We start from the raw sequence: 13,119 nt of genomic DNA, 5'->3' as shown, positions 1-13,119 counted from the left end.
ATAAAAGGAGACAATACAATAAATTACAAGAGGATTGAGAGGGCCCTGCTCAGAAGAGCTTACAATCTAATAGGGTGGGGCAGGTGGTACAAAAGGTTGTAACTGTGGGGAATGAGCTGATGGAAGTGGTAAAAGATTAGTTGGAGACGTGATAGGCTTTCCTGAAGAGATGAGTTTTCAGGGATCGCCTGAAGGTAGCAAGAGTAGGGGATAGCCGGACCAGTGGAGGTAGCAAATTCCAGAGAATGGGAGAGGCTCTGGAGAAATCCTGGAGATGAGCATGGGAAGAGGAGACGAGGGAGCTTGAGAGTAGGAGGTCTTGAGAAGAGCGGAGAGGACGATTTTGGTGATATTTGGAGACAAGATTGGTGATGTAGCTCGGGGCAGAGTTGTGAATGGCTTTATATGTTGTGGTTAGTATTTTGAATTTAATTCGCTGGGTGATTGGGAGCCAGTGTAGGGATTGGAGGAGAGGGTTGGCAGACACTGAGCGGTTGGTAATATGGATAAGTCTGGCAGCAGCATTCATGATAGACTGAAGAGGGGATAGCCTATGGAGAGGCAGGCCAATGAGAAGGGAGTTGCAATAGTCAAGGTGAAAGATAACAAGGCAGTGAATGAGGAGCTTGGTGGTTTCATTTGTTAAAAAGTGGTGAATTTTAGAGATGTTACGGAGGTGAATTCTACAAACTTTTGACAATGATTGGATTTGAGGTTGAAATGACAAATCAGTCTAGGATTACACCTAGTACCCTGGCGTGAAGGGAGGGACTGATAGTTGCATTGTTGATTTTGATGGAAAAGTCGTGGAGGGGGGCACGGGCGGGGGGGAATATTAATAGCTCAGTTTTAGAGAGATTTAGTTTAAGGAAGTGGTGTGACATCCATGCTGATATGTCAGTTAGTAATGCGAGAGGAGACTGAAGGAGTGAGGTGAGAAGTAGACAGATAGATTTGGGTGTCAGCAGTGTATAAGTGGTATTGGAAGCCGTGGGCAGTTATCAAGTGACCAAGGGAGGAGGTGTAGATAGAGAAGAGAAGGGGTCCAAGAACAGAGCCTTGGGGGACCCCCACAGAAAGGGGCAATGGAGAGAAAGAGACAGAGTTGTAGGTGACACTAAAGGAGCACTGTGATAGATAGGCAGAGAACCAGGATAGAGCAGAACCTTGGAGGCCAAGGGAGTGTAGTTTATTGAGAAGGAGCGGGTGGGTGGTCAACAGTATCAAAGGCCGCAGAGAAGTCAAGTAGTAGGAGTATTGGCTGTTGGTTTTAGCAATTAGTAAATCGTTAGTGAATTTTAGTAAGGCAGTTTCCGTGGAGTGCTGCGAGCGAAAGCCAGACTGTAATGGGTCAAGAAGGTTATTTTCATTGAGGTAGGAGCTAAGACGGTTGTACACTAAGCGTTCTAGAAGAAATAACAAACAGGTTATACTTAGATGCTCTATGCAAGGATTTTGCACAGAGCAGCCCTGATTTTTTCTATTTTCATTTTGTGAGAGTGGCCAATTTGCATTTGGTTTTACCATTAAAGTCTTTAACTCTACTGTGCATAGTGTGCGCTCTTCTTTCCTATTTGTATGTCGTTTGTAGATTTCCCAAATATTGTGAGGAGCAGCACCAAAGGCATCAAGAGGTGTTTTATTACTTTTAAATGATTCCAATGTCTTGATTAAGGATTTGTGGCTTAAATCAATTTATGGACATGAACTCTCTTTTCTGATATTTTTTTTTTTTACATTCCACAAGTTCTTTCATTTACATTTTTATAGTCACAAGTAGGGCTGGGAGATTCCCCTAAAAAAAAAAAAAAAATCGATTCACGATTCAAATCGAGTTTTTTTTTTTTTCTTTGGAAACAGCGCCAGTCCTGAGGCGCTGCGGGCATGAGCTTTTAGGCGAGGCCACGGCTTCGGCCTAGTCCGCGGTGTCCGGCCTCGCCTAAAAACTCCTTGCCCGCAGCTCCTCAGGACCGATTTGCTTAAATTTTGAATCGATTTGATCTCTCAACTCGATTCAAGATTTAAATCGATTTTTTCCCCAGCCCTAGTCAGAAGTATTTTGAGTGAGCTAAAAAAAAATATTTGTTTTTATTTTCATTATGTAGGTTTTACGCAGAGTTCCAACGTTTTTGGAATTGGGGTTGTACCATAAAAATATACCAAAATGCGAGCCATCAGTTTAAAGATAAGACATGTCAATTTTTTTTTTATTAAAGTGGACCTTCAATCACTTTTTCAACTTACCATCTATTAAATCCTCTGCCCTTGTTGTTGTTTTAACTTTGGATAGTAAAACATTTTTTTTCTGCCAGTAAATACCTTATACAGCCCACTTGCTGTTTCTTGTCTGGTAAAAAAGCCTAGGCTTATGACATCATGCACAGCTCCCTCTCTCACTCAGAGTTTGCCAGGAAGGGAGGGGGGATGAGTCATAAGAGGGCCACTGAGAGCTGCAGAGCTGGAGGTGTGCCTCTGTGTAAACCCAGGAAGTGAACAGGCAGGAGCTTCAGCTGCCCACAGTTAAAATGGCTGCAGCCAGACTCAGTGGAGGGAGATTTCTGCAGCATATTTGGCAAGCACAGAATCACAGTATATATAAAATAATATGCAAAGTGGTTGGAGGGAAGCTTCAGAATGGCAAAGATGATATTACAAATTATGTGAGCAGCTCCTCTTTAACCACTAGACGACCAGCCGCCGCAGCTTATACTGCGGCAGGTTGGCACAGCTGCGCAAATCGCCATAGCTGTACGTCGTTCCTTTGAGACATGACAGCAGGCGCACGCGCCCAGCACATGTCCCCGGAGCCGATGCACGTGCCCAGCAGGCACGATGTCTACTGGGCACCCATGATCACTCATGACCGAGCGGGAACCAGGATCTTTGTGTGTGAACACACAAATCCCGGTTATGTCAGGGGAGAGAAGATAGATTGTGTGTTCATACTAAGTATGAACATCAATCTCTCTCTCCTCCCCTAGTCAGTCCCATCTCCCCTACAGTTAGAACATACTTAAGGAACACAGTTAACCCCTAGTGTTAACTCCTTCCCTGCCAATGACATTTATACAGTAATCAATGGCTATTTTTAGCTCTGATCGCTGTATAAATGTCAATGGTCCCAAAATAGTGTTAAGAGTCCGATCTGTCTGCTGCAAAATCGCAGTCCTGATATAAAAAAAAATAAATAAAAAAAAACCACAACACCATTACTAGTAAAAAAAATTTTTTTTTTAAATGACAAATCTATCCCCCATTATGTAGACGCTATAAAATTTGCGCAAACCAATCAATATGTGCTTATTGCGATTTTTTTTTACCAAAAATATGTAGAAGAATACATATCGGCCTAAACTGAGGAAAAATTTTTTTTTTTTTTAATTTTGGATATTTATTATAGCAAAAAAACTACAAAATATTGTTTTTTTCAAAATTGTCGCAAAATAAAAACTGCAGAGCTGATCAAATACCAGCAAAAGAAAAGCTCTATTTGCGGGGGGAAAAAAAAAGGACATACATTTTGTTTGGTTACAGCGTCACACGACCACAAAAAATGGCCTGGTCAGGAAGGGGGCAAATCCTTCCAAGGCTGAAGTGGTTAAGCACCAAGTCTTGGTACAGCCATGACCAAATGTTTTGAGAATGACACAAATATAAGTTTTTCACAAAGTTTGCTGCTTCAGTGTTTTTAGATCTTTTTTCAGATGTTACTATGGTATACGGAAGTATAGTTATAAACATCTTTTAAGTGTCAAAGGCTTTTATTGACCATTAAGTTTATGCAAAGAGTCAATATTTACAGTGTTGACCCTTCTTTTTCAAGACCTCTGCAATTCACCCTGGCATGCTGTCATTCAATTTCTGGGCTACATTCTGACTGATGGCAGCCCATTCTTGCATAATCAACGCTTGGAGTTCATCAGAATATGTGGGTTTTTTGTTCACCCGCCTCGAGGATTGACCACAAGTTCTAAATGGGATTAAGGTCTGGGTAGTTTTCTGGCCATAGACCCAAAATTTCAGTGCTTTGTTCCCCAAGCCACTTAGTTATCACTTTTGCATTATGGCAAGGTGCTCCATCATGCTGGAAAAGGCATTGTTCCTCACCAAACTATTCTTGGATGGTTGGGAGAAGTTGCTCTCAGAGGATGTTTTTGTACCATTCTTTATTCACGGCTGTGTTCTTAGGCAAAATTGTGAGTGAGCCCACTCCCTTGGCTGAGAAGCAACCCTACATATGAATGGTCTCAGGATACTTTACTGTTTGCATGACACAGGACTGATGGTAGCACTCACCTTTTCTTCTCAGGACAAGGATTTTTCCGGATGCCCCAAACAATCGGAAAGGGGATTCATCAGAGAAAGCATGACTTTACCCCAGTCCTCAGCAGTCCAATCCCTGTACCTATTGCAGAATATCAGTCTGTCCCTGATGTTTTTCCTGGAGAGAAGCGGCTTCTTTGCTGCCCTTCTTGACACCAGGCCATTCTCCAAGAGTCTTCGCCTCACTGCGAGTGTAGATGCACTCCCACCTGCCTGCTGCCATTCCTGTGCTAGCTCTGTACTGGTGGTACCCTGATCCCAAAGCTGAATCAACTGTATGAGACGGTCCTGGCGCTTGCTGGACTTTCTTTGGCACATTGAAGCCTTCTGCACAACAACTGAACCTCTCTACTTGAAGTTCTTGATGACCCGATAAATAGTTGATTTAGGTGCAATCTTAGTATCTGCAATATCCTTGCCTGTGAAACCCCCTTTTGTGCAAAGCAATGATGACAGCACGTGTTTCCTTGCAGGTAACCATGGTTAACAGAGGACGAACAATGATTTCAAGCACCACCCACCTTTTAAAGCTTCCAGTCTGTTAGTCTAACTCAATAAGCAATACAGAGGGATTTCCAGCCTTGTCCTCATCAACACTGACACCTGTGTTACCAAGAGAATCACTGACATGTCAGCTGGTCCTTTTGTGGCAGGGTTGAAATGCATTGAAATTTTTTTTTTTTTTTTTTTTTAGATTAACTTAAAATTAATTGCAATTCATCTGATCACTCTTCATAATATTCCGGAGTATATACAAATTGGCATCACAAAAGCTGAGGCAGCAGAATTTGTGAAAATAACATTTGTGTCATTCTCTAGAGCCAGGACTAGGGTTGTATCAATACTAGTATCGGTATATATAGAGGAGCCTCTGTCTCCTGTCCATTCATCTTCAGTGCAGCTGAGGCTACAGAGACTGGGAAATCTGAGTCCTCAGCCCCTTTCCCTACCTCAAAAGGGAGATGTCAGGGGTATCTCAAGCAAAGCCACCCCGAACAGGGCTAAAAAAAAAATAATTATTATTAAACAAATATTGAAAAGGTTAAAAATTGTAAAATAAAAAAAAAAAAAAAAAAAAAACAACACACACACACACCACTGACACTGTCCTCCACCCCCTCCCCCTCCCAAAAAAAAGAAAGCATTGTAAAAAAATAAATTTAAAAAAATGATACAGTCCACGCATCATCAGTGCTGCATATTAGTGCCACTGTCACATGACATGACATTAAAAAAAAGTATTGGTGAGTACTTGGAAAAAAAAAAGTATCGGTACTTGTACTCGGTCTTAAAAAAGTGGTATCGGTGCAACTCCAGCCAGGGCTGTACTATCAACATTTTATATATGATGACAACTGTTAAAATAGATGGTGAATGAGAGAGTACAAGAGCTCTGAGTCTCTCTATGTAGACAATGCATGTGCTAGGGATGGAAATTTTAGGCACTGCTACACAGCATTCACAGACTTTGTAAGTACAATTTGCTAATTTACAAAAGATTACACTTTAGGAACACCCTAAGCACTCACTGAAATCAAATACTACAAGATCTTTCCTTCTACAAGTAAGTACCTGAATGCAGGGTAAAAAAAAAAACATTTATGATATATATGTTTTTCACTTCCAAAACAATTCTTGTTAACTTTCTAAAAACACATTCACCTGGAGCAGTAATGAGCTCATCAGTCACACAAGTGAAAAATGCTTTAGTACTGTGTCCTCTCACTTTCTATTCTAGTGACCACCTCCTGTTCCCTCTCTCTGGACCCCATGCTTCATATTCATATAGAAAATGCACTAGAACAGATCCCCAGCCTGAGTGCCACATGTGTTGCCAGATTCCCCCTTCTCACAGCTGCAGTGCAAGTAAGAATATTGCATATCCGATAACTAACTGGGTGCATTACTCCTTGATGCGACGGGGATGCTTACTTAGCTCCTAACCAAACTGCCCACTAGGTAGCTCTAGTCTGTGCATCCTTATGACTGTGTGACTGACTGATTTCCTTCATTACGTAACACATAATAATATGTTTATGTTTTAAATACTCATTCCATTTAATGCTGCCTAAAAAAAGATCAAATAATTTAACAGTAACAGGGCAATTTAGCATGTGAGTAACTATCTTGGCAAGCTCACCTACATTATTATGTAAGGGTACGTCTCATAAACAACACTGCCTCCTAGTGATAACCATCTACCACAACCGTGTAAATGCACCACTTCTTCCAAAATCTTGCTTTAGGTTACTCATTACACATGGGGAGAAGAAGCAAAACTCCATACAGCCATTGTCACTTCTGGGAAATGGACTCAGACCTGCGATGTAAGAGTGCCAATCATTGGCCATTTCAAATAACATCAAAGCTGAATAAAGCTGATGTTGTGCACCAATTGCCTGCCAACTTACAAGAAAGACTGCCTTTTTGTGCAAAGATTAAAAATAAACATATTTTGCACTATACCAGAAACAAAAGCAGACCAGTTTTGAAAACTGTGATGTTAGAAAGTGTGTTTGCTTTACCCCGTTGAATCAAATGAAAAGTGGAATGAAAAATAAGCAATCTTTTAATAACGTGAATGGACATAGTAACCATTTTTTGAGGCCAGTTTTACAAGGACCGGCATGGAAGCAAAATTGTCATTCAATCTATGCTCAAAACAAAGATAATGTAAGTATCACAAATACAATTCCAATTCTTCCCATTGGTCGTGCATGCTCACTCCCAAGCCAACTCTGTGTGCCCATTTGACAGCAGTCGGAGCCAATGAGGAGTGAGAGAGCCGAGTGGAGAGGTGGCAAAGCAGAGATGAAACTACCCCCTTGTTTAGTGGGTGCGCCATTAAAGCCACAATTCTTAAGACCAAGTAGGGGAGCAGGAGTCTGATAGAGAGATATCTATATCTATAGATATCTATCTATCTATATACACACACACACGTGACGATTGTTCCCACATGCCTGATCCTCCTTTTACTGCAAACAGCACATCTAAGAAGCACAGATTGCGAGCAGCCATCTCCTTGCTAGCTACGTTGTCAGATTTAGATGGACATAGGAGAAGGGAGGGTACCCTGTTTGACCACACAGCTATCCTTAAACATATCACAATGATGGGACAATCCACTAAGGTGTTTGGAACTCCACGTGGCCGCTAGGAAGCTGATACTCTGCAGCACTAATCACAGGCAGCAAGATATTTCCAGATCCGCGGCTGCACAGATCGGGAAATGTCTCACTGCCTGTGATTAGCACTGCGGAGTGTAAGCTTCCTGGCGGGCGCGGGCACGTGGAGTTGCGAACACGCCTGAGCTCATCCTTTCAATCCACTGTACTTTGTCTTATGGGGGGGAGGCAGACAAAAAATAATGAAAATCAAGATAGCACAATTTTTTTTAAAGTTTCACTCCAAGCAGATATGAATGACACAAAATTAATTCAGCTCCCTATTCATGAGTATTCCATGAAAGTAGTATTAAACCCAAAAGCGAAAATGTATTGTAGCATACCAATCTTTAGATGTGGTGGCTACATTTGTTATCTTCTTTTTAGGCTTTTTGCCCCTCTGCTTCACCTGGTGATCTGGCTAGTAAACACACCTCTTGTATTAAAGTGCCCCCACTCTGGATAAAGGTGCAAGAGTTACCTTTGGACAGCAGCAGTGTCAGTCTGGAGAAGGGTGGTAGTATTGAATGTAAAAAAATGAATCAGACTGATGTAGACCTACACTACAGTCCTATGTGTAGATATACAAAATAAAAAACAACAATAAACAAAAGCGTTAGGGCTGGTTCACAACATGAATCGCACAGGAATGCACTGTGTATTCCTGTGCGCTACACATACGATCCAGTGCAGTGCGAGTTTCATTTGAACAGGCTGAAATCGTGCGGGACCGGACAAAAGGTAGTGCATGCACTTTTTTCAAAAATGCACAGCAACCAGGTTGCATTGTAACACCTGCAATGCACTTTTAAACATGGTGCAGGAAATGCACACTGAACACTGGTTTCTCGCTCTACGTTCTGGTGTAGGGGGAGATTTGAACCATGTATGGGTAGGCTGAATGTACCCTAGTTGGTTGATCTATCAATTTGCGCACAACCAGCCTGTTGGATTTTTCATGTGATTGCCAGGGGCTATAGCCACTAGCAATAATTACCGTGTGTTCTTCCTGCCAGGGTGGCTTCCCCCCGCTGGGAGAACACAAAAGCTCTGCGGTCAGTGTTGATGGCGGAACCAAGCAATTTTCTTTCCTGCAACCTGTGGTTGCAGGCAGAAAATTGCTCCATCTATAGCCAGCTTTAGTGTATACATTCAAGTGACGTAAATATCAATACATACAATAAAACCATCCATCAACCAAGACAATGAATGAAGTCCACCAAGAAAGGCATGTTTTTGTGGCGAGTGACTGGAGAGTGGTGAAGGCACTGAACACCGTTTGTATTTTGTTTGAAGAGCTTTTTGCACACAGTATTAACAGTGGACTTGATTCATTATCTTGGTTGATGGATGGTTACATCGGATTACTTGATATGTACAAGTCACTCCAATGTATACACTTGTTTATGGTTATTATTTTTGAAAAATGATTTCTATATCTACACATATGACATAACATTTTTGCCATATTTAGCCTGGGGTCTCATCGCATATGTTTCGCACAGGAATCCCATCGCATTCCTGTGCAAATCACATGCGATTCTGTGCGTTGCGATTTGAGCTCATCATTTTGTATGGCTCAAATCACACAGCATCCGCACAAAAAAGGTGCAGGCACCTTTTTTTTTTTTTTTTTTTTTTTTTTTTAATCGCAGCGCTGGAATCAGATCACATGGGCGTTTATACGCACTACACTCTGTGACCTGCTTTTGGGGCATTAACTTTTAACTGACACCCGCAACAGATCCCATGAACTCCCATGAGTGCGATTTCTATGCTGTGCGATGCAGGAAGCGCAACGATTCCTATGCATTTCCCATATCGCATCAGTAGGCACCGAGCCTTAAAGCAGAAGTAAACACATAGATTTAACAATTTCAAACAATTTGATTTAACAATTTGGTTGTGCTCTAAACTAAACTGTAAAACCATCCAATGGCTGGTGTCATAACTGATCACATGTGCCGCATCGTAGCAGTTGAAGATCAAACAGAGGCCAAGATGGCAGCTTCCTTGGCTGAAAACGATAGAGTGGAGTGGAGGTAAACCCCCTAACAAATGAATATATTTTTTTTTCACGTCTAGGGGAATTATATTTAGCGCAGAGTGGGGATTTATAATATAATTTTTCCAGTATTTGATGTACTAGCAGATTTGGCTGCACTAAACTAATTGAAGCCAGACTCCAGATCACACTTTTTTAATCAATTACAGAAAACTGTTTTTTCCTTAATAGGATAACGGTTTTAAATTAATAAATAAAAGCTGGCCATTTTAAGCTACCCTTCCAGTGTTAAATGGTTTGTTTCAACCCTCTAACTGCTACATCTACAGGACAGCTTGTTCTGTTGAGAAACAACAGACTTATTGGATAGATCACCAGATTGAAAATAAAAAAGAAAGCCTAAAAAAAGAAAACAAATGTAGCCATCATATCTAAGAATTGGTAAGCTACAACAGAATGTTTGCTTTGGGGGTTAACACTGCTTTAAATCTATTAAAATTAAAGCAGTGTAGATGCCCAAATTTACCTGATATAAGCCACTTGCAGTCCCTGTACAGCAGAGCTGAAGAAGTAGAGGAAAATGCAGCATAGGGAGCCAGTCAATTGTACTTCAGTGATAATGTGCAAACATTGAGCATGTCGATAGGAGGAGAGAGCAGAGTGACAGAGGGAAATGCATCAGTCTACTGCTTTTCTTTTTACTATTTAGTCACGGGCTGGGGGGAGGGACAAGACCTGTATGCATTACTTAACTGCAGCAGAGGGCTGTGCTCCATGGCAGAGTTGTGTAAATCTCAGAACTGACAGGACAGAAATACAAAAACTTCTGGCAGGTAAAAAAAAATTCTCATCTATGCATTTCATCTGTGTATTTAGCCTTTTGCCTGAAATTCAGCTTCAGAAAACATGGTAGCTGAAGCTAGGGATATCCCCCCCCCCCCACCAGCACAGGAACGACCGCTCCAGCTTGTTCAAGACCCAAGCAAGAGCATTGCATGCGCTCCATCTATCACATAATGCTGAACTCAGCCATTGCTGCAACAGAGAGAGAAAAAGAGCACTGTGCATGCGCAAGTTTTGAACAAGCTACAGCACTTCCCGCACTGATGGCGAGAGTCGCCCACTCTAGATTTGTAAGCACACTGGGAAGAGGCCACCTGTATTCCCTGGAAATCAGGCATCTTTTTTAAAACCTGAGCACTGCTTTTTAAATGAAGATGTATGGGGTTAATAAAAAAAAAACTATATTATATATACACACACCTCAATGAGCAGAACCGAGTGACCACATAACTGCTGATCGCTCAGTTCTCAGTCTTCCTGGAGTGGAGAGCAATGACTGCCAGTCACTGCTGTCTGCAGCACTTACTAGAACAGTGTTTCTCAACTCCAGTCCTCAAGGCACTCCAACAGGTCGTGTTTTCAAGATTTCCCTCAGATGAAACAGCTGTGGTAATTACTAAGGCAGTGAAACTGATCAAATCATCTGTGCAAAATAATGGAGAGCCTGAAAACGTGACCTGTTGGGGCACCTTGAGGACTAGAGTTGAGAAACACTGCGCTGGAGAGGGGACGGGAGCAGCAGAGGCCGAAACATCTGTCAATCAGGATGGATCTTGTCAATAATGTTGGGCTCCTTCCAGAGCCTGGAGCAGGTCTGCCATGTCAGAGGAGATGGGAGTGGCTGGTTTCAGCCGTGCTCTGAGAGGATGAGACAGTTGTCAATCAGGGAACTGGGTGGATCTTGTTAATTATGTTGGGCTCCTTCCAGCGCCTGGAGCGGCTCTGTCATGTCAGAGGAGATGGGAGTGGCTGGTTTCAGCCACGTTCTGAGAGGTTGAAACAGCTGTCAATCAGGGAACTGGGTGGATCTCGTTAATAATGTTGGGCTCCTTCCAGAGCCTGGAGTGGCTCAGCCATGTCAGAGGGAACGGGAGAGGCTGGGTGAATCCTGACAATACGCAACAAAAATGACAGGTGCCGCTAAAGGCCCCAAGTCCTTTTGCATGGCAAACTGCTAGGCATGCGGACAAGGACAGAGCTCATCCCAGCTCAGAACATCTAGTAGAAAAAGTCGCACATGACAGCAAAACCCTATATGGAGGTGCAGCATACACCTTCTTACAGGGTTTTGCTGTGATTTTTAGGACTGCCTTTCTCTACAAGATCCTTCCAGAGCCTGGAATGGCTTTGTGACATCAGCGGATAGCAGGCGATAGCCTGTTATAAGCTGACTCTAAGTCACAGGGGAGCAAAAGTAAGTGCACTCTTGTAACCCACAAGAGACGTATACTTTGACCAGAACGCTTATATTTACACTAGAGAAGTCAGTCTCGTCTTTTTTTTTTTTTTTTTTTCCTTCGTAAAAGTGAAGTAACCCTTTAAGTCTATCCAAGATACCCTGTTCATATACCTTTTACTGCAAAACAAAGTCGTCACCCCTGTTGAAGTGGAAAACTAAAGGATCTAGTGGCAGGATCAACAGGTAAGAGAACTATTTAGGGGAAAGGGTTGTAATGCTGCTCCTGGCAGCAGTTCTGTCGTTTCCTTGCCCAAAATTGTAGTATAAAGCCCCTGATGATTTTAGATGTGATTTCTGATGTATGCCCCCACACACAAGGGTACCTGATCAGTGAGAACACAGCATTGGAAAGTTTTGTTTACATGCAGATCACACACACACATACAAGTCATGCCTATGAGCGGAGACATGATGTTTACTCACCATGGGGAAGTCCAAGGCGCTGACTGTGTCGTAGTAAGTCGCCGAGCCACTGTGTTCCCAGGTGTGGGGGTCCTTCCTAGCCCTCTCTTCTTTCTCTGTCCCCCTGTTCTTCTATGACGTCCCCTCTCAGAAGGCTCCCTTCTCCAGGTTGGGTGTACGCCGGGGTTTTCCGGCCTCCCCGCTATAGAGGAGCGCACCCCCCCGTCACACAGCGCGAGCTGCGCTACAGCTCTGTTGGTGTCACTGTCAAATCGGCCCTGCTACACCCCCTCACAGGCACTTTCAGTTCCGGGGAGGAGCTTTGCGTTCCATTGGCCGCTCAGTTGTGTGAGGTAGGAGAGGGGGGACTGACTAGGGGGGTATAAAGCTCGGTGCTGGCTTCTTCCTGTATGTGTCGCTCACTGGAGGGTGGAAACACGGTCACACTTGTATCCCCAGTAGCCCGAAGCACAAACTTCGTTCGCGGCGGACTGGTCGGAGCGTCAGTCATAGAGTGCTTCTCTCACACTCTCTCTCTCTCTCTCTCTGCTGTACGCCTCAGAAACGCCAGCCAATGGTGGCGCAGCTGCCATCAAGGGCGGCTGGAAGTGAATGTGATCGGAACGGTGATTGGCTGACATTACCTGGCGCGTGCAAGTGTACAGATGAGACAGCAGGAGTGCACAATGGGCAGCTTTGTGATGATACCTGATACTTTGTGACTACACATTCTAAGGGCACCGGATGGTGCTTTATTTGTTTTTGTTTTTTATAAATTTGTATGTATGAAAATACAACTATGGAATGCTGCTTAATAAAGAGGAACTGCAGTCTGCTCACATCATTTGTAATAAAAACATCTTTGTCATTCTGAAGCTTCCATCCAACCACTTTGCATATTATTTTATATATACTGTGAT

The 13,119-nt window shown here is 42.9% G+C and overlaps 1 protein-coding gene across 3 annotated transcripts in view; it reads right to left on the bottom strand.

The window, feature by feature from the left end:
• Positions 1-12,555, bottom strand: part of JAK2 (Janus kinase 2) — a 338,377-nt gene extending 325,822 nt beyond the window's left edge. For all 3 annotated transcript variants that reach the window (XM_073635018.1, XM_073635011.1, XM_073635003.1), the window contains exon 1: positions 12,221-12,555. The gene's annotated coding sequence lies outside the window, so the exon portion shown is untranslated. The remainder of the gene's footprint in view (positions 1-12,220) is intronic.
• Between the last annotated feature and the right edge of the window lie 564 nt (positions 12,556-13,119).

The sequence above is a fragment of the Aquarana catesbeiana genome, linkage group LG01, assembly GCF_042186555.1.
Source record: "Aquarana catesbeiana isolate 2022-GZ linkage group LG01, ASM4218655v1, whole genome shotgun sequence".
Lineage (NCBI taxonomy): Eukaryota > Metazoa > Chordata > Amphibia > Anura > Ranidae > Aquarana > Aquarana catesbeiana.
Note: the sequence above shows the minus strand (reverse complement) of the source record. Positions and strands in the feature narration are given on the sequence as shown.